We start from the raw sequence: 23,789 nt of genomic DNA, 5'->3' as shown, positions 1-23,789 counted from the left end.
ACTAACAGTACCATTCTATTCAGCCTTTATCATACTCATCATTCAGTAGAATACCCCCTTTGTCATGTACCTAGACAGGCACTTGCAACAGTTTTAATGCCCTCAAAGGTTCCTCACCAGGAGAAACCAGGGTATGAATACACTGTCCTACACAAATTTCTTTAAGGTCTTATTTCTTTTCTCAGTCTCCTACAGGTTACTGAGAGGTTATCTATGGCTAGCATAGAAGACATCCTCAGATCCAGCTCTCATGGATCTCTTGCACATCTTCAAGACAAACAACACCAGAAATACTAGATCCAAGGACCTAAACCTGGTTTGAGAAATAAATAGAATCTGTAGGAGAGACTTATATATATCTCAAAGGATCCCCACACTATGGAATAAGCTCCCCATCTACATGATACAAAGTTCATCCCTGACCCTGTTCAAAAGAAACTTTGAGCATTGCATAGGAGATGCCAAATTCATCCCAGCCTGGCCCTATGTCTCTAATGGAGAGAGGTTAACAGTAAGTAAATTAGTCCCAATCATTATAACCCCATATGCACACACATAACTCTTAGCTACCTCTTTACTAACATACCACACCATATAGACATCCAGAAAACTCTGGAGCAAAACTGGGTTGGATTGGACGGCTATGTTTTTAAAGATGCTGGTGGTCATTAGCCTGGCATGAACCTATGAATCTATGTCAGTACATAACTGCAGCACTTTTGTCGTTAACTGATTTTATTACTGTATTTAATTAATTTACTGATAGATCATAGTAAACAAAGGCATACATTGTACTCATTACATTACTGCAAGCAAGAGTGTGACAAATTTCAGTATACAAGTCTATAAGCACATTCCTGAAAGATATTTGTAACTGAAGGAATAGATTGCATTCAGTGCACTGCTGCAAGTAAGACTGATATAAGTGTAGTATTTAGGCCTATCACTGATTTTATAAGCTGCAATTATTTATGATGGTTGATATCAATGCAGAATTTTAAAGTAATCATTTCAAGGAAAAAAGCTGATCATTACACTACAACATGTGCAACCCCACCATTACGTGATAACAAACACTGTCCTGCCAATTAAGCATAAACACTTCTCATAATGTTTCATCCCAAAAGTGTGTCTATACACTTCCCATCATCCCAAAGTTTGCATAAGCACATCCCCTACACTTTGAAATAAAATCATGAATAAAGACTCCGCATTATCTCTTTTACTTCAATAATGATTTATAAAAATAGAATTGTTCTGAAGTAAGAAATTTCATTCTGTGTAGCTGAATGTGTGATTGTACTGACTGTAATTTCTCTTTTGTCTCTCTCCACTCCTTTTTATCTCTTTTATTTTATTTTATTTATGCATTACTCTGTCCTTTATTATTTTGTCTCCCACTTCATTTTTCTATAGCTACAAAATCCCTTGGAGTGACCCAGGCATGTACCTCCCAGGTCAGGCAGAACACATCCTCTGGCATTCCAGGGACATACTTGTATGGTTGGGGTGGTGGTACCATTACTGCAGGCACCCTGGCACATGTTAGCCTGGAGAGCCTCACTGAACAGGGTTGTCAGAACTTGGCTGAGGACGTGTTGGAAGAGGTTTATAGGTTCATAGGTACATAGGTTGGTACTAGGCTATCAGCCCTAGGGCCTATACAAGCCTAGCCATAACAATTCCCTGGCTAGTTCTTCCCATACTATTTACTATTTAGTTATGTAGAGGATTCAGGCACTTGAGGCTTCACTGCAGGGTGTAGAAGACGCACTGTCCCAGCTGGTTTCAACTAGCAGATAACCACTTGCCCCTGCCCTTTCAACATCAGGACCCTCCACAACTTCCCAATCTGACAGTGGAAATGTTTGAGGCTCTCTGGGTTGGGACTCCTGCAGGTGCTTCTGCACTTCTTCCTTTAACCTTTAACCTACACCCTCTTACCTATTTCCCACCTACAGTACCATCTCATATAAAATAAATTTGAAAATATTGGGGAGTCTATCCGGTATAAAATCATTGTATCTATCCTCTTCCACTTCCTCTAGTGTATCCTTTTTGATGTTTTCCCCTCTGTGTTTTCCTTTCTGTTGTGTCTCCAGACTTTCTTACCTACCCCTTTCTATTCTTGGATTAAGCTACCTGCATGCTCATATGAGGATACCCCTATATAAAAATATAAAAAATATATTAAACTCTCTTATTTTTTAAAATCTCAATAATAAAAGCTGCTCAATCTGCAACATGTCCCAGGTCTTTTAAATGTAACCATGCATAACTGCATCTATCCATAATATCTGAATACACCCAAAATACTACAAAGTAATACAAGGATTATGGTTTTTATGTAGTCCTCCACACTGGCTTAACCCTTGACTTTAGATACTTTACACTTCTGATGTAAGTGGGCAGATTCTTCAAAATACCTTTACTTCAATCATTGCAAATGTACTGTTCTTAGCTTATTGACATATAAGTGTAGGGCCACTTCTCTCTCACAACCACTGCACATTTGTGAACTACTGGATTACAAATAATATCCTGGGTTTCATGCTATAAAAGTGCTTAACTCATTTGTTTTTTTTTCTAGATATTAGAGCTTATGTTTATATATATATATATATATATATATATATATATATATATATATATATATGGGTTCCGTTCAGAAGCTCAAAATACTGAAATCTCGAATTTCAGTATTTTGAGCCCAAGAAGCCGAATCCACATAATAGCGAACGTTTAGAAGCGTGAGATTTAAAACCTCGAATAGCGGAGGTTTTGAATTTCTCTCTTCTAAAGTTCCACTATGGTCATGTATTTAAGTGTGTGTTAAGGGGTTTGTGTAGGAGCTGTGGTGTGTGTCAGTGTGTTTTGTTGCTGTGATGTGTGTGTGTGCGAAGAGAAAGTAGCTTGTGTGGTGGTGTTTTGTGTGTGCTTGTATGTAGTGCGACCTCTGAGTGAGAATATTTAAGTAGGGGGGTCTGAGGGGTGCAGCCCCTCACATGGGGGGTGCAGGGGGGCTTGACCTCCTGCTTTCATGTAGTAGAGTGATTGTGTGTGTATTTGTGTGGTGGATGGTGTGTGTGTGTGTGTGTGTGTGTGTGTGTGTGTGTGTGTGTGTGTGTGTGTCTGTGTCTGTGTGTGTGTGCGTGTGTGTAGTAAAACCGCAAAATTCAAAACTTCTGGTATTCGAGGTTTTGAATTTCGCAGTTTTTAGTTTTCATTGTTTTGTGGATTCCACTTCTTGGGCTCGAGATACTGAAATTCGAGATTTCAATATTTCGAGCTTCTGAAGTGAATCAATATATAGATAGATAGATATAGAGATATATATATATATATAGACTCACACAGCCGCCCCCCCCCCCATTAATTATATATACTAACTCTGAGATTACACAGTCCCTGGGGGCAGGAAATATTCCCTTACCCAGAGATTGTCGATCACACACTTGTTGACTATCTGTATAATCTCCCTTATAAATACTCATATAGGATCTGAGTTTGCAGCTATAATAAAACCAGATCAAAGCACCTGCCACTAATAATGAAAGAGAAAAAGTGGAAGGTATATAGCTGTTGAACTTACTCACAGGTATCCCATTGCTTGGACTTTGTAGCATCTATCCTAGCACGAGTCCGAGTAGTGGACATCCTTCCCCCATTTCAGCCTGGCACCCTTGCTGGGGCCTATACTTCTTAGATTTTACATTAACTGATTTCTCGCATCTAGAATCCTGATTGTTTGTTTGTTTACATTAGTTGCTGTTAAATTTCTTTAGGGTTTATAGTTTTAATATGAATCTAATGCTCGAATGAAGTCTTGATTTAAGATTAAAACTTTTGTCTAAGTCGTGTAACTTGAATGTTTTGATTGCAACTATAGAAGGCTCTTAGGACACAGTGAACTCACAGATTCTATCTTCCTATGTTTTTTCTAAGTATATTCACTTTTTCATCACATTAGATAGTTATGTAGGTATGGATCTTATGGGTGGGACTCATTGGTAATTTGCATAGCACACAACACTGTGCTAGAAAAGTACACCAGCAGCCACTGTATAATTCATAGTACCAGTTAGACTGAGCATTGACAAAAATAGTGTTGGAGCCAGTGTACATGAAGGATCATATGGTGGTGGTGTTTCTTTCAGCTTTTCCCAGTTAGGGGTCACCACAGCGAAAACTCCGGTCTGCTAATGATTGGTAGTTGATTTTTACATGCCGAGTTACCAGCCCTGACACACAAACTTCAAAGAAGGTACGCCCATTCACGCATGTCTCCATGCAGAAGACGCTCTAGCTGAGAATCGAATCAGACAGCATCTTACTGTGAGGTAACAATGCTACCACAGCACGGCCACCGTGGGTTTAATGACATGAAAATAGAGGTACAATGTCTCAGGGCTGCATAATGAGATGAAAATGTGTATCTCCAGAAAAAAGTCGCAATTCACAGTTATAATGTACAGAAGGTGTGCAAGAAGTTGTGCAAAGACCATGCTGCAATTAGCCAAGTTGCATAACTTTACTTACTATGTACATGTCCTCCTGCTCCAAGTGAGGAGCAGGGTGTGGTGGCAGATGATGCAAATAAAAATGTTACCAACTGCATATAATCTACCACCAGATGGCTGATCATTTTATATTCAGGATTGATATGATATAGCTACAAGGCCGGACCATGTCATGTTCCAAATACCACAGTAGTTTATACAAACAATGACAGGAAGCAAGTCGGTTAACCACACAATTGTAAAAACATGTAGTATCTAAACAGCTGACCACAGTAGTACATTCACAGATGAAAACATATGAAGTACTTCCTAAGATGTTGAAATACATACAGCAAAATGCAGCTACAAACACACCTAAGAAAGGCATATGTTAACAGGTAATCACAACTTGGTATAAACTCCTGTGCCCAGAACACTGATTGTTGATTTGATAATGTTTATTTATGTCTTCTTTATTAACTGGAGTAGATCAATCACCGTGGAAGTTTTTTAGGTATAGTCACTGGTTACAAGCTGAGAGAGTATCCATATATAACAATTTGAAAAAATAAGCACATTAACAATAAACACGATGCAGTAAATTTCAATTTAACAGTAAACAAGTGTAGTTACCAACTAGTAAACAAACTATACCATGGTTTTAACACTGAAATCGTCATATCGGTGAGCAACTTTGGAATTTACAATACTAGTACTTATAAACAGATGATAAGATAAGAATCTATTATAAATATTTTGGTTGAAATGGAGCTAATGTAATCACAAACTGAAAAAGGAAAGGAAAGGAAAGAAAAAATTAAATATGCTAATGTCAGGATGAACTCTGTAGGCAATTTCTTAATTCATTCATTGCCACTTATGTGTCATCTGTCAGATTGGTAGCATAGTTGACAACTGTTTTGCCAACAGAATTTGGTCAAGAAAACATATGATTGGAAATTGTGCAAGACTGCTACATTACTGGAGTTGGGCAATATGCCCTTTCCACAGTATAGTGTGATTTTAAAGTTGGAATATATCATTTGCAAGAAAAAACAAATAAAAGTCGCAGAAACACCATGGTCATAAAAACATGGAATTTTAATATAAAAAGAAGATAAGCACTTTTGCATTTCCCAACAAACTCTTCATCAGATCCAAAAACATTAATTCACAGTACAAATATATAGTATCTAAAACAATTAACCACAAAAATTAACACCCAATCAAAGATAAAAGCATTGTTGGATGCCTAGCAACTAATTAGTATTGCAAATCATGCTTCAGCAAAGCTGGTTTCAAAGATATAGAACAGTTTAAGTCTGGATAACTATCTGTTTATAGTTTTAAAATCCATGACATCTCTACTTTTTCAGTGTAATTCACAATGCCCCCCTCACATTCTCAAATACACATTGCAAGACCCTAAAAGAAAAATAATGACCATCAAACTCTATTATGTTTTGCTAAAGCATTTTTCATATCTTTTTTTTCTTATATTATATAGGTGTCTTGTTACTCTTTCTTTGACCATCTTATTAGTCTTGCCCACGTAAAAACTTGGACATTGGTTGCAGTGGATAAATAAACCACTGTCCTGCAGTCACTATAGAACTTGGGGGAGAACTTAAAATTAAGTCTAGGGTGTTCAAAGGTCTGTACTCTAGTAATATACATGCAAAAACATCAGTTCCTGCAAAGGAACGTACCAAGTCTCATAGATGATACATGTTTAGTTCTGTGGGGTTTGGCCCATAATTGCCTTTTCAAATTCATTGCATTCTTGAAACGAAAGGTGGGGCAACCACCTACCAGGGATTTGGTCTTGCCATCAGAAATTAAAAAATCCCACTTTTTACATATTATGTCACAGATAGGATATATGTCACTGGTATATTTAATACCAAATTTAAGCTGATGTTGAATATCATTCCTGTGATCAGAGACCAACCTAGTATTGCGATCAACCACATGTCCAGAGAACTAAAGTTTGTATCTATCAGTGCGCCTACCATCCTGCACCATTGTTCTCTGTGTTTCCACCAGACGTCTGTCATACCCCCTTTGTAAAAAGCATTCTGTCATGTTCATAGCATCTAAAAAACTTGATTCCTGTGTGCATAGCCTACACATCCTAATGTACTGTCCCTTCACTATGTTGGGGTAGGTATGTCTTGGATGCATAGTTTCATTAACCAAACATTATTCTTCCAGCAGGTTTTCCGATGTAATGAAGTGTTCAAGACACCCACACTGTTAATTTCTAGCTGCACATCTAAAAAATCTATATCAGATCTAGAACAAACCATACTAAAAACAAAACATCAGTACCGTTGTTCAAATACATGACAAATTGTTTCATGTCCCTCTGTGAACCACCCCATAAAATAAAAATGTAATCTACAAAACAACGATAAAAAATCAGTCCACTTAAGAAAACGTTGGAAAAAACATATTCTTCCTCCCACTTACTGAGAACCAAACTGGCATAAGAATTAGCACAGGGAGCACCCATGGCTACTCCCCAGTGATGTAGATAATAATCTTCACCATATAGGAATATATTGTTGTTCAATGCTAATTCTAAAAGCAGACAAGTGGTATGTATGATGTTACGCTGAAAACCACCTTTCTGAGATAAAACATAATGGCTTCTAAGCCATACTCATTGGGAATGGATGTAAATAAACTTTTTATATCTAAGGTGACCAATATAATACCTTCTAAATATATAATTGGCAGTGGGTATGTGGGTGCAACAACCAACACAGAGGTTATGTGGGGCTTGACCCCAGCCAAAAAAATACCATTTTGTAGATGCATGCATCAAGGTTATGTGTCATTGCATATGCAGTAGCACATCGGTGTTTCAGTTTAGTGACATCGATATTTAGGTTTTCAGACATTTTTAAGTACACCCATGCACATACAAACATACACATACACGCACATGAAGATATATATGTATGTCTATCTATAGCTATCTATCAATCTATCTATTCGATCTGGTTTACAGTGAATGGTCTTTTATCTCTGCATAGCATGAAACAGCATTTTATCATTGTCATCGAGAATATGACCTCTTTTTTGGAAGAAATCCACTTATACATTATTTAATTCAATTACCTCAAAACTGTTGTAAGTAAATCCACTGGAAAGTGACATAAATATTGAAAATAAGAACATTCACTTTCAGACATTTAAAGAAACTGTGCACAGCTTTCTCTTTTAAAATATGCAATTATTTTCTTCAGGAAAGTTAAAACCTGGGACATCACAATAAATTAGTAAAACTGATGTTTTACGAGTGTCAGCATTATATTCTCATAAATGTAATATGGAAAGCTTTTTGTATCTCTAATTCCAGTACAGACTTCTTTCTTATTAATTCCATCACTGACTCATTGATTTCTACACAGAGAAATATGGATTTCCTTGGTTTTGCTGGTGTGTTATTTTCTAGCTATATTTGCTGATTCCCCTGTTTGTACTTGGTTTGTCCATATAATAAGCAGTAGTTAATAACACTTCTGTGGTCATTTAACCATGCAATCTCCATATCTGTATGTTGCCGTATAACATCTGCTTATCTAATATAATGTCACCCATTTATATACATGCAAAATGTCCTGTGTCCTTTAAAAAGTATACAAGCCTGCTGAGAACATTTACCAGAAAAAAAAAAATTTGCTAACTTTTCTCTATTTTCATTTGTACAACCTGGGAGTTTGCTATTAGGACTCCAGCTATGCACAGCTGACAGTGTTTTCTAGTTATTCACCAGAACATTAAAACAGTTGGAAAGGATGCAGTTTGTGTGTGCAGTAATGATATTCTTAATCCTTCATGTACTGCTCCCCTTTGGGAGGTTATATGCATTGATTTTTCAATTTAACAAGGCAGCCAGTGTATGAAAAACACCAATTTATTCACAAACTCTGATGATATTTAAATTACTGATCTATTTCTTGCCCAGTCTTACTTCTTGGTTCAACATTGTTCCTTAGCTTAAAACTGCTTTCATCCGTCTTTGCAAGCAAAAGTAAGGAATGAATTAACATTTAACAAAGTAATATTTTTTATCAAGTAGCTTTTCTTAAAAAATCAGACAAATATAATTGCGGCAAATTAACTCAGGTGACAGAAATGAAAGTATGAAGTAGATTGCTGTATAAAACTGGGCATTAAAGTTGTATGTATGATCACAGAAAAAAACTATATGCAGTTGACAGACCACACATTATACTGAATGCTGTGACATCAATGGGATATGGAAGCCGTGACCACATCAGCATTACCAACTGCTGGTAAATCTGAGTTGTTGTTAAGCCCATGCTGAGCTGAATACACCTGTCAGGATATTACCGATAAATGAAACAGAATGCAAAAATTATCAGAGAGATGTTAAAACTTCACAAACTTGAATGCGTGTGTTGCTTCCTTTTCAAAATGCTTTGTTCTAAATAAGTTTTATTTTTACATTTTTATTTTATTGGAGTTAATTAGTGGAAGCTTAATTCTTTTGACTTTCTTTGATACTTTATAGAATTCTGGAGAATGGAAGAAGAAAATACTGCATATAACTGAAATCACAGAAATCCTAAATCTGAATTCTCAACCATTCTCCCCACTCATTAACTGAGAACAGCATATTAATCCGATGACTGACTAATAAGTATTTTAAAATGAATCAGTTTAACAGACCTTTTTGATCCACAATGTGTAAGAAACTTTATAATGGTATATATAAAGTAGTGAACTTTAGTAGTACAAGCAAATTGCTTATATGACACGTCAAGTTTTGTCAGCAGAAAATAAACATATTGACCACATTATCTAATTAGTAACCTATACAGCCCAATAATTAGATTACAATTTACTTGTTGGCCTTCATAGCAATGGCGTTAAACTTGGCCCAGACATTCTTGAAACATATCGTTATTTTTCTGTCTCTACAAAGAATTCAGCATGACTTTTCCAAATGACAACCAACCATCAACTTAATTTACTTACATTTAATTACTATGATCAGCTTCCTTTGCATTCCCATTCTACTGCCTTGTTGTTCTCATGCATAACTTTTATATGATGGTGCCCAACTCATTTACCCTCAGGCTCTTAAAGGTATCTGCCATGCTTCCTACTGTCTCCTTTTCACAACACTGTCAATATTTTATTTTCTCTTTATATGACATATGATGCAGACCAGCCACTATTTCCCCGTCCTTCTGTAAACTACCTCTTCTTCGTCCAGGCCATTAAGCTGAAGAGGTCTACAGAACTGCATACTCTACCCCAGGTGGTATCTAACCAAAAGCCAATAAAGATGTATAGCAAGTTCCTATGTATAGCAAGTTCCAGTGATGAATTTTCTACCCATGTATCCTGTACTGTCCCATGTTTATTATTCTGTTACATTTTTTTTTGCACTTTCTGCATTGAATTAAATGTGCAATATTTTTAGGCCATTTCTTCTAAGCAGAGTACAGATTCCTGTGTGTCGCAGTGGTTACCATTTTTGTCATCCAAGTAAACCCATGCATTATAACAGGCTGTGTCCTAGCTTCCATCCAGAGTTTTAACTCCATGGGACCATGCTCAAGTCCATATATATCTTTTTCACTAGTCATTTGCTTACTACTATTTGTTTCAAATGCACAAAAAGAACAGTAATTGCTTTTAATACCATTGAATATAGTTCAGACAGCACACCAGTTATCTGTCTTGCTATATCAATGCCACAGATACAGAAAGAGAGACAGAAAGACTGACAGAGAGAAAAAAAGAGGCAGGAAGCCCTGAGTGTAACCCAGATAACTGGTATAAGCTTCATCCATCTTCTTCTATTTCTTCATTATCTCTTATATGATGATTGGATGGGAGATAGGAAATTCACCCCGGGGATCACGTCTCTGGCTCTGCTCAACAGGGGCACAGGAAAATAATTTTCTTGGGTGGCAAAAGCCAGGGTACATTTTTAGCTAGGCTTATATAGGCCCTAGGGCCAATAGCCTAGTACCCTCCTATGAACCTATGAACCTATGAACCTATGAACCTATTTATGTCACCAGAACAACCATGTTTTTTTCTTGTAGCTAGCCATTAGCCGACACTGGGGTGGGTGGGGGTGAGTCTTCTGATTCACTGGCTCTATGAGAAACTCATTATCTTCCACAAAATGGGGAACGACTGCCTAAACTAAAACTGAAGCAAGAGCAACACGATGGAAACCACGGCAAGGAAACGCAGTTTATTGACCACAAGGACCATTGAACAAAACTCACTCATTATCTTCCTCAGACTTGTTCTAACTCATTCTGGTAAAGAGATTAAGACACCTGGTGCACTGTCATAATGTTGCAGAAGAGTTTTTTTCTATTTTTTATGCCCCAATGCCCTTTCCCTGCATGCAGTGGTTAACATCAGCGAACAAAAGTGCAATGAGTACATGCTAGCATAGTCCCACCTCCACAGTGACTCAGCCAATGTCCCTCATGAGCCCCCTTTTAGGATAATGTCACCTTTGTGTGACCCCAGCCTCTGCTAGGAATCAACTGCAAGGTGCACCCATTGTGTGCACTCCTCACTACAGGATGGACATGCCCATCCCTTCATGCCAACACCTGCGACACTATTTGAGGTAGGGTAATCTCGGTCATAGTTAGGGCTTAATCACTAAATGCAATGGTGCTGGCCAATACAACCCCATTTTTGGTAGCAGAGTTTCTCTACTTTCAACTAAAATGAAATGTCATCTGTACTAAACTCTATGTATGTTTTTGTTGCATTTAGTCCACCACATCATAGGCTACACCTGAAACAGGTCCTCTGTTAATCACTTCATTAGCAAGGTAAACAAATTCAAAACAAAAGCTAAATGCACAGAAACCTGCAACGAATTAGTCATCCTTGCATTGAAAGAGACATCAAGGGAGAGTTTGAAGTGAGTGGTTAATGTCTGATTGTCGAGCCCAGAGAAAGGGTCTACTACAGGGTTAAACTCTTGGAGTCAGGTCACAGTCAACAGTACTATGTGAAAGAACAGAACACAGGAACATAACCTGCTTCACTCTCTATCAAGGACTAGCAGATAATATGAAGTATGATCCTATATGCAGCCTATTATAAAAGATAATTTACATCCCTTTCAGTGCAAAAGGGGTCTGCATTTGGAGCAAGAGAAAATCTCCTGATTTCCCATAGGATGAAAGCCTTTGATCCCTAACTCTTGCCTCAGATGCAATATGTCATCTGACACCAGAAGGCAGGAAGCAGGAAGAGCAAATGGGACACTGGATAAAAGTTTGATGGTCATGGTGAGACTGTGGGCAAATAAGGACATATAAAAAGCAAACACAAATACACATCATAGGGGTGGCAGACCATGACAGGGTGATACTCTGATGAGGTACCTAGGGGACCCCTGAACTTAACATTTGCTGGGGGCCCCCAAAATGCTAACACCAGTCCGGATCATATCGTCAATGAAAAATGCAAAACCTATGATTCTGACTTAGAAACTACATTGTATTTGCAACAAGCATCAAGTTAAAAGCACTTCAAAGTCAAGTGTACATTGCTTCATATAAGGGAGATTCATAAATAAATACCTAATCAAGCCGTATTATCTACTCCTTTTGAAGGCATTTTCTGTTTACCTTCAGTAACATAAATGAATAAATTAATAATAAATAAATACATAAATAAAGTTAAAAAAACTCCTACTTGATTTCCAATAAACAATATATGGTTTAATAGGCTCATAGGTACTTAACAGGTTATTGACCTGTGATGATTTTAAGAAGCATAGCCTTGCAGTTCTACAGTAGTTTCTTGGCCCTTCTGTTTTGTGTACAAATAACCCAGAGGCAGGCAGTACAAGAACATGTTGGGGCATTTACTTATTGCCCATATCTATGAGACACATGTACAAGACCTGAGTTGAATTTACAGTTTCCCATCAATTCATCCAAATTACATTTAAATAGAATTACAGAAATACATTGCTATATGTGGAGTGGAGTACAGTTCCATAGGAGCAGTGTTCTCTGTGACACATACCTATCCCAGCAACATATCCTATTTATTTTGCCAAAGAGTCGGAGAATCAGTGAGCAGATGTTCATGCTGAAACTGGACTTTTGAATGTGTTCCAGGTGAGAAAAGATAAGTGTCTGTTAAGGCCCTTTACACTAGTTAGAGGTTACCTGTTAGTAGACAGCATGATACCAAGAAGAAGTATACAGATCAGCAAGCACCTGTCTGGTGCCCTGCAGAGTTCTACAGCAGCAGAGAGACAAAACAGAGACTTTGGAGTGATTAAGTATCATTTTTCTGCATTGTCTTGCTGCCTTTAGCTAAGTCCACCTAAAACGCCAATTTTCTAGAGTTTCTGTTATTTAAAATGCTTGTTTCATCTGCATATTGTACTTATTTTACTGCCTGCACTTTAACAAAGTCATTTTTGTGTTTAAATTACCTGTTTAACTGTTGCAGGCTACACACTCAAGTGTAATAGCCATTTCTGTGCATTTAAAGTGTTTTTTTATTGTATTTGCTTTATTTTCTTAAAATAACAAAAAAAAAAAAAAAACTTGTTTTCCCACCTTTCTAAGCTAGTATAGTTGCTGAATTCAGGGCTGTGTTACAAGTTTCTGTGTTTGCCCATACCTTACTTGGATGATAGGAAGTTTCTCTGTTCACTGTGAGAGAGGGAGCTTTGAGCAACCTATCTGTCCCTGGAGGAATGATTTCAGCCCAGGAATTACTAGTTTATTGGCCATTTTAGGCTAATTTCTATCTCTTTCATTTCCCTGCTATAAAACCCCACATTTGCGGGGTTTTGCACTAGTATACAGCTCAGCAAGCACCTGTCTGGTGCTCTGCAGAGTTCTAAAGCAGTAGAGAGACTTTTGAGTGAATAAGTATCATTTTTCTGCATTGTCTTGCTACCTTCAGCTAATTCCGCCTAAAATTCCAATTTTCTAGAGTTCCTGTTATTTAAAAAGCTTGTTTCAGCTACATATTGTACTTATTTTACTGCCTGCACTTTAACAAAATCCTTTTTGTGTTTAAATTACCTTTTTAACTGTTGTAGGCTACACACTCAAGTGTGATAACCATTTCTGTGCATTTAAAGTGTTTTTTTGATCGTATCTGCTTTATTTTCTGAAAAAAAAAACAAAAAAAAAAAAAAAAAATACTTGTTTTCCCACCTTTCTAAGCTAGTATAGTCTAGTTTTCAGGTTAGTGCTGAATTCAGGGCTGTGTTATAAGTTTCTGTGTTTGCCCATACCTTACTTGGATAGAAGAAAGTTTCTCTGTTCACTGTGAGAGAGGGAGCTTTGAGCAGCCTATCTTTCCCTGGAGGAGTGGTTTCAGTTCAGAAATGAGTAGTTTATTGGCCATTTTGGGCTAATTTCTATCTCTCTCATTTTCCTGCTATAAAACCCGCATTTGCAAGGTTGTTGCGCTAGTATACAGTTCAGCAAGCACCTGCCTGATGCCCTGCAGAGTTCTAAAGCAGCAGAAAGACAAAAGAGAGACTTTGGAGTGATTAAGTATAATTTTTTTCATTTTCTTGCTGCCTTTAGCTAATTCTGCCTAAAACACCGATTTTCTAGAGTTTCTGTGATTCAAAAAGCTTGTTTCAGCTACATATTGTACTTATTTTACTGCCTGCACTTTAACAAAGTCATTTTTGTGTTTAACTTACCTGTTTAACTGTTGTAGGCTACACACTCAAGTGTGATAGCCATTTCTGTGCATTTAAAGTGTTTTTTTTGATTGTATCTAAAAAAACAAAAAAAAAACAAAAAAAAATACTTGTTTTCCCGCCTTTCTAAGCTAGTATAGTCCAGTTTTCAGGTTAGTGCTGAATTCAGGGCTGTGTTACAAGTTTCTGTGTTTGCCCATACCTTACTTGGATAGAAGGAAGTTTCTCTGCTCACTGTGAGAGAGGGAGCTTTGAGCAGCCTATCTGTCCCTGGAGGAGTGGTTTCAGCCCAGAAATTAGTAGTTTATTGGCCATTTTGGGCTAATTTCTATCTCTTTCATTTCCCTGCTTTAAAACCTGCATTTGCGCGGTTTTGAGGACCGGGCAGTGCTAGTTAGCTAGGGTATAACTATTCGCGGCTCCACGAAGTCTACTCTTCAATTTTTCCCTTGGAACTAGACAAACTTTCAACTTAAGCACCCAATCCATTCACTTTTCATCCCGGCACTTGCTCAAAACTCATAGCAAGCACTAATAAAGCTTAGCACTAGACCCTCCTATACTGTAGAGAAGGACAAGGCTCTCTATTCGACCTTACCAGCCAATCAGCAAAACAGTTCACTGTACCTATCCAGGCATGTCCAAAGGGCAGTTTCAGGTGTACTGTCCGGTACAACTGGTGAATCTGGGCATTTTGAGGCAATGTTACAATTGCCTCATGTACACAGACAACCCTCTCTTCCTTCCATCAAACACTAATACATGCGAGAGATGCAATTATACAGCCAAACTGGAGGCTAAGCTCTCTCAACCCAAGATTGGTCCAGGCAGTCAAGAGGAGAAGGGAATTGCTTGCATCACACAACCAGTCTCACATAGACCTATGAAACCAGCATTGGCAAAAAACATACATAAATACACTAAAACATACTCGGAGGCTCTAAATAAAAATCTGAAAATGCAACAGAGACCTCCAAAGCAGACATCCAAGCAACCTCCACCCCTCAGCACAAACCATGAAACACATACTTCACAAAACCAGTGTGCCACACAATCACAGCCCTTAAGGCAAAATAACATACCCAACACACTAATAATAGTTGACTCTATAGTCAGGCACACTGATGGCCCACTTACTAGGCTGAACAAGGAGAAGGTTACTGTTAGCTGCCTGTTGGGTGCCAGCATCCACCATATAACACAAGCACTCAGGTCACTCCAGAACAAGTACAAATATGACTCTGTCATTGCCCATGTTGGTGTGAATGACCTGAGCTGTACCTCCCTGGACTATATGAAAAGAGACATGGAGGAGCTCTCTGATCACATAGCCCAGTCCGGCATGACCCTGACCCTGAGTAGCATCCTGCCCTCACCAAGAATGATACCACGGTATAGAGAAAAAATTATCAGTTTCAACAATTGACTCAGCTTCTCGTGTCATTCAAATGAGATGACATGCTCGACAAGCCACACTGCTTCACTAGAGATGGCTTGTACCTGTCACCCTTAGTCTTTCAAATACTGGCCAAGGCTCTTGCCACCCCCATAGTGCCTTTTTTAGGCAAGGCTCAAAAGACAAACCCACCACCGTAAATAGCACAACTAACAAAAAACTGAAGGTAATGCTAATCAATGCCAGAAGTCTAAACCTCAAAATGCATGCACTCGAGGCACTCCTCAGTATGGACAAAATTGATATATGTGAAGTAACAGAAACCTGGTTTAAGGCTCCAGAGAGCACCCCAGCACTACCAGGCTACAACTCATATCATACATTTTGGCCACAAAATCCGGACCAAGATACAAAAGGCGGGGGAGTATCCATATTCATCAAGGATACCCACACCTCCAGGTTAGTGGCACAGAACGATGCTTCAGAGATCATCCACGTGCAACTAACAATGGGCAAAACTGCTATTCAAATTATAGCTTGTTACAGATCACCCACTATGTCCCAGGACCCCCACTCTGCATTCCTGGAAACACTGGGAAACATAAAGGTCCTACCAAACACCCTGATATTGGGTGATTTCAATTACCCAAACATTAACTGGGAGAACTACTCAAGTACAAACTCCCTTGCCCAACATTTCCTAGAATTTATAAACTCAAACACCCTGGATCAACTGGTCAACACCCCCACCAGAGGTGACAACATATTGGACCTGGTCATCACCAACATGGGCAACCGGTGTTCCACACTAGAGGTCAACCCCTCACTGGTTATATCTGACCATAAACTAATCACTCTGGATATCCACATTCCGCCACCACCCCCGTTCAAAGAAACCACCATGAAAAACTTTTCAAAAGCAAACTTCACGTTACTTAAGACCGAGGTAGGAAGTTTCAAAGCCACCATGCTAAAGGATAACGCTGTCCAAGCTGCAAAATCCTTTACTAATGCACTCTACAGGCACCTGCAAGAATGCATGGATTGTGCTATCCCAAACAAAACCAAGACTCACTCCTCCAAGAAAAGGAAACCAGTCTGGTGGACCCCTGCCATAAACAAGCTATACAATAGAAGGAGGAAACTAGTACAGAATAGAGTAAAATCCCAAGAAGGGAAGACATCCCTGATCAGTATCATCAAGAAACTACATTCTCTCATAAAATCATCCAAGGCTAGCTTCAAAAGAAAAATTGCCATGGATTCCAAAGATAACCACAAGGCATTCATTAGCTATGTCAAGAATCTAAGTGGCAATTCTCAGATCTGCTCAGAGTTAGTGCAGAATGGCACAAAATGCACTGAACTGACTGATATAGCCAACATCCTGGCAGACAGGTTCAGTGCAAACTTCACCCCCCTCTCACCCCAAAAGGGCCCATAACTATACCAGAGGAATGTAGTGCCCCTGAAATCACAGACACTCAGGTTAAAATAGCCCTCTCCAAAGCCAAAAACACAGCATCAATGGGACCGGATGGTGTCCCAGGCTGCGTCCTACATGAGCTCAAAGATGAACTAACCCCTCACCTAAACACACTGTTTAAACTCAGCCTCTCCACAGGCTACGTGCCCACAGAGTGGAGCACAGCAACGGTTATTCCGCTCCAGAAAGATGGAGCCACAACGGACCCCGGGAACTATCACCCTATAAGCCTGACTAGCTTGGTCTGCAAAGCTCTGGAGTGCATTATCATGGATCTCATTAACAGAGACATTGAGAACCTCCAAACACTGGACCCTACCCAGTTCGGCTTTGTTAAGGGCAGATCATGCCTCCCAAACCTGATGGACTTCTTTGAGACAGTTACTAAGCCTATAGATGAGGGAAAGGTGGTCCACACAGCCTACCTAGACCTCGCAAAGGCCTTCAACACCATTCCCCACTCAGGTATTATAGACAAGCTCACCAGCCTGAACATAAACCCCTACATCACAAGATGGGTTGCCAACAGGCTCACAGACAGAACCCAGATGGTAAGAGTTGTGGGAGCTAGGTCTGACTCTAAACTGGTTACAAGTGGCGTTCCCCAGGGCTCAGTCCTAGGACGCCCTCCTGTTTGGCATATACTTCTCAGAGGTACAGGCAAGTACAGGAGGACTATGGCTGACCAAGTTCACAGACGACTGCAAACTAGGGGCTATAATTGACTCTCTGGCTGACACAGACATCCTCCAGAAGGATCTCACTGAGACAGATACCTAGTGTTATAACTATGACCTCAAGCTAAATGCTAAAAAGTACATAGTTATCCCCTTTGGAAAAAAGAAAGTACGCAAAAACTACCATATAGGTGGTAGCCCCCTAAATACAGAAGACTTAATAAGGGCTCTGGGAACCCAAGTAGATAGTAACCTCTCCTTTGATAATCACATTGCCAAAGTGGTTAGAAAATCCTTCTATGTGGCCCACCTAATCACAAAAGGGTTTGCATCCAGATTGAAAGAGGTCATTGGGCCCCTCTATGCATCACTCATCAGACCCATCATAGAGTACAATGTCTCATTTGGGATGTACCTTATAAGACACCTGCAACAACTGGAAAGACCACAGACGTACCTCACCAAGAGGATCACTGGCCTGAAGCAGATGCCCTATGCAGCTCGACTGAAGAAACTCCAGCTATACTCTGTTGCATACCGCCTACTCAGAGGTGATCTCTGCCTGACATACAAGGCCATGTCCAACCCAGAATTGATGGACATGCTCCATCTAAAGAAAACCATATCCCCTCAAGCCATATGCTCCAGGGATCTAACCTCACCACAACAATAAAATAGGAGATGCTGGAGGGATAGATTCCTTTCCCATAGACTTTCCATGCTCTGGAACAAGATTCCAATCTACATTAGGCAGAGCTCCTCACTAACCCTCTTCAAGAGAAACTTTGATGAGTGGATGGAAAACAGAACGTTTACACCAGGGATCACTTCAATGGCTCTGCTGGACAGAGGCACAGGGAACTAATCTAAGGGGGCGGTGAAAGCCAACACATTCTGGCTAGGCTTATAAATGCCTTCGGCCAGATAGCCTAGTACCTACCTATGAACCTATAAGAGAGACAAGGCTTTGAAATGGTCTGCATGTTTTTTATGATTTAGGCCTTGATTTCTTTAGTGAGAAAATGTTGCGGCTTTTCCAGTAGTGAACAAGTGTATAGACAAGTACAAACCAAAATGGGGGAATAATACTCCATGCCCGGCCTAATTATAGCCGAGTACAGTGGAATGATTATATCCTTTGACCTGGACTTTAGACCTTACATATAAGCTGTGGAATGAAACAGTGGATATGCGGCTGTCAAATAACATTTTCTTGTCTACATAGGTTCCCAGATCACTGACTACAGTATCAGCTTTCATGGGGAGAGGGTGTTGTTAATTTGATACTTGCAAAAGAACTCATGCTTGCTGAAGGTTACTGTTATACATTTCTTGACATTTAGTTTTAGTCCATGGTTTTGATGCCGGCTATTTGTTTAGGAAAAGCTTTTCTGAGGACCTTGGTATCCCCTGGGGAGTTAGTGATAGCACCAAGTGTAGTATCATCTGCAAACTTAGTTAGTCATAAACACTTAACATTTGCTCTGAACTCTGAGAAGTAAATGCCAAAGAGAAATGGCCCAAGGCCTGACACTGAGATTAGCTGCAGATCTTTTCAAAAGAAGTAGAGCTGCCCACCCTAATTTCACGGGTTGTACTTGTGAGCAAGTTAGCTATCCAATGAGTTACATAGGGATTTATATTTAGCTGGGAGAGTTTATCTACGAAACATGAGTACTGTATGGAGTAAATACCTTTATGAGGTGTAGATATGAGGTGTGTTATGATTTATTCTTGTCTCAGTAACATCCTCAAAGAAGTCTACCAGGTTAAGTATAAAGGATCTGCCATTAACAATGACATACTGGCTTGTATCAAGAGTTTGGAGGTTACAGATATCCTTATTTATTAATTCCAGAATGATCATTTTCATGGCCTTACAGATAAGGCTGGTCAGCTTATGTGTCTGTAATTATCCAGGTCCATTGACACCCCATCTATGTGCAAGAAGATGAGTGTTGCTGTCCTTGATTTATCAAGCACGAAGCCTGTTTAGAGACTGATATTGAATAACCTTGGGGGGGGGGGTTCTAACAAATCCTGTTTCAGGATGGCCAGTAGGTAGCCAAGTATGTTATCCAGCCCCATAGAATTAATGTTTTTGGCCTTGGATAGTATCTTGAGAACTTGTTCTTGGAAGATTTGATGGGGTTGTTGATATGGGTATGTTCTCAGGGAATATAGGAGGGAGGGGGAGGTAAAAGTTAAGCTAAATGTGTCTGCCAGTCAATTATGTCCTCTTGGTCCAAGTATGTGATACCATTTACTATTATCTCTGTGCAGTGCTGTGAATTGTTTCTGAGGTTTCTAACATAGCTAACAGAGATTCTGTGGTTATCTATCCTTCACCTGGGTGGCTGTTTTACCTGATTTCTGTCTTTGGTTGATTTCATTAGCATCTGGAGTTCTCTGTTAAGTTTAACAAAATAATTTTTGGCATCCTTAGAATTAAACTTCTTTTTTGTGTGCAATGAGGTTTTTTTTTATTTTATTTTGGGTTCAAGTCACAGGGTTTTATTTTTAAATTTGGCATTTTATTTACCTCAAAGGGGACAGCTATGTTTATGCAGCAATTTATATGTTCATATAATTTCTCTGTAAAGGATTCTGCATAAGCAGGGGGGTTATCAAGTAGGAAGGGGATTTTGAATTTAACCAGGTCATCACTCAGTTTTTAGTAGATTAGTCTTAGTATAATCTCTGAATACTGAAGTACTGGAAGAAGCTTCCATTATAAGTCTTATGGTTACTGTGACTGACATGTGGCCTATTTTAACAAGGCAGGAAGTTACAGTTGGTGGGATCAAAGCTGACCCATATTGGTAAGTACAAAGCCTAGGATTTTATCACCCTTGGTTGGGCTGTGGACTCACTGGTGCATTAAATTTATTTTGATGAAGTTCAGAAATTTCTGGGAGTACATATGTGAGGAAACGTAAGTCTCACACTTGATGGAAGGATAGTTGAAGTGAATATTGGTTTATGGCAGCTAGCACAGAAGATAAAGACTGTAAACTGTTAATGAGCTTTTTTCTCTATTTAGGGGTACAAGGTTTTATTCCTTCCACCTCCACTTGCCTATTGTGTCACATTTAGTAAGTCAGTTAGCCAGACAGTGCTCTCAGGTCACCCCTGAAAGGACATTTTGTCCAGGGAGCTTATAGGTTTATAGGTTCATACGTAAGTACTAGGCAATCAGTCTGCAGTCCCTTACAAATTTAGCCAAAAAAATCTCTATTCAAAGGTTCTCTTCAGCTGCAAGTAGGGTAAGCCAAGATAGAGCAGGGGGGATCTGAGGCTGCATATCCATTTATTTATTTCCAGAGATGAATGCATTGGGAAATAAATCTATCATGCAGTGTCTTATTTATCTATTGATGAAGATTTAAATTATTTAACTTGATTTATTTGAAGAAGCATTTGTTTCGCTTATCTATTTACCAAATAGAAAAAAAATCCACGGGAAATGGACTACTTGGGAATGGAAGGGAGGGGCAGTATTCAACAAATGTGTAGCACAGATAAGAGAGATGGGGAGGTAGCTGAGAGATTTACTGTCACCTTAGACTCTAACTGAGTTGTTGGAAACACATTAATGGGAAGAATGAGTGGTAGATGGAAAATAGACTATGACTTTATCAGACACAAGAGGGATGGATGGGAAAGTAGATGAGTGGGAGGTTAATGGGATGAGAAGTAGGTGAATCAGGGATAAAGGGAAGGAAATAAGACATCTATGTAAGAGAGGGGAAGGTAAGTAATTTGAGTAAAGTAGTGGAAATTAAAGTTTGATCTCTTAGAGTATCAACTTTATCTGACACCTACTAACTGATAGATCAAACCCAGGATAAGGAAGGATTAAAAGCTACAAAATTAATTAAATTGTCAGCCATCCTGGGACCATACAAATGGAGATAGGTGAGTGAGAGTTACAGAGAAAGGAAAGAAAGTAAGTGGGAGTTGTAGGAAAGAATGATTTCAATTAGAGATGGGAAGGTAAATCAGTCATAGATGTAGGACTGAAAATGAAAGGCTGATCCTTTGTGCAGCTGCATTACCTATCACCTAAAGATTACTTCGATAGATCAAAGCCATAGATTAAGAAAAGATTAAAAGTTATCGAAGCAATTACCTTATTTGCTGCCTAGGTGTTACATAGGAAGATCAGAAGAAATAAGAAAGGCTTAGAAGACAAAAGAAAGATATTTTGAGGTATTAGCTACTAGCTACTAAAGGCTCTAACTTTTAGGTGAAAAACAGAGCAGTAGATAAATATGACCTCTACAGGGTAAGTAGGTGGAAGACAGACTAACATTGGTAGGTATAAGATAGAAAGGGGCACCTAAAGATTGCCTTAAGATATCAAAGCCAAGGAATAATGCTTAGAAACTGGAGAATCCGTTACCTCACCTCTCAGTCAAGGGTTGCATAAAAAGATCCAGTCAAGTGAATAAGTAAGTAAGAAATTCTACAGAGAAAAATATATAGGAGTTGGAGCCTTACCTAGAACATGTGTCTCTAACTGTAAGGTGGAAAAAAAGTCAGAGTATGAGACAGTCTGAGCTAGATGGAAGCAATGCTAAATAATATTAAATATAGGCAGATAGAGGGTGAGAGGAAGAGAGATGAGGAAAGAGTGATCGTTTTGAGTAATTACTGTATTTGCTATATAAGGGAAATATTAAAAGATCAATTGATGTGAATAAATAAGGAGTGTGGAGTGAATGAGGAACAGTATGAGGTCAAGAGGGAAAAGGTTAAAGATTATACTTCCAGGCTTGCAGATAGCAAAAACAAAGTATCCTTAATGGCAGACTGTGCTAATGATGTGTGATGAACTGAAGTGGAACATGTGAAAAAGATACAGTACATGTTATCCCTTGAGCTGTGCTAAGCATGAGTCACGGATTTGAGGGGAAGATGAGGAAGGAATAAGTATGATCAGAGACAAAGGAATAGGAATTGTATAATACAAATAAGAGCAATGATAGAGTATGAGCAATCAGTGGAGGGAGGTGTGAATCAATTGAAATAGAGTATGGGCAGAATAAAGTAGATAGTTGATGAAAATGAAGTAATAAAATCTATGCGATTGTTTGCTAGAGTGAAAGCTGACTGGCAGAAGTGGAGTTGGAGTGGTGTATTTAATGTGCTAAGTATGAATGGAATGTGGGTTAAGAAACAAAAGTGTCTTGGCGCTATGTTAAGTAAAACTAATGGGCTGGAGGAGAAGAGGTAGGAGGGACTTGATGTTATGTATAGTCTGATTTGTTAATTATGTGAGAGTTGATTGGCTTCTAGGGAGAGGGAGGATCTAGAAAAGTGTAAGCTTAATTACATAGGCTAACAGTGACTTGATGTCATCAGTGATTCCCTGCTGAATGCCAACAGCCACTATAAGGCTACCTTTACATAGTAATCCCAGACTTTAGCAATAGGCTACTGGCAGAGCCAACACATGAAAGCAGAGCGTGATAATCAGGCCAGTAGTAAGAATTTCCTAACTGTTACTGTGAACAGGACAGTAAAGCTCTACAAATATAACTTGACATCTAGGGTAATGTGACATTGCAATGAAAATGTCAGTTAAATAACAGAGAACTTTCCAAAAAAAAAAAAAAAAAAAACAATAAGAAGTCCACCACATTATGGCTACTTGGGTGTTTGTTAAAATGAAAACTGAGAAGCCCCTAAACATTGTGCTCTGATGTAAGAAGATAAACTATGCAATGATTAGTCTACCACCCATTTGTAAAAAAAAAAAGGGAAATGAAAATGGATGATCAGGATATAAAATGATCAAAAGGAATCAATAGAGTTATTTATCACCCAGTCTTCCATAGCAAATGTTAATGATGTCTTGAAAAATCTGGTTAATTTAGCTGAACTGCAGCACATAGGCAGTTGCATACATTAGTTTCAGATGATAATTTATGACAAATAAGTTACTGTTCTTTTCAGTTATAGCTGGTTTCAAAGTGAAAAAAAAAAATGAACCTATAAACTCTGGTGTCCA

Source organism: Protopterus annectens, chromosome 5.part0 (assembly GCF_019279795.1).
Source record: "Protopterus annectens isolate FY-2018-M chromosome 5.part0, PAN1.0, whole genome shotgun sequence".
NCBI classification, from domain to species: domain Eukaryota; kingdom Metazoa; phylum Chordata; order Ceratodontiformes; family Protopteridae; genus Protopterus; species Protopterus annectens.
This window is presented reverse-complemented; position numbering follows the sequence as displayed.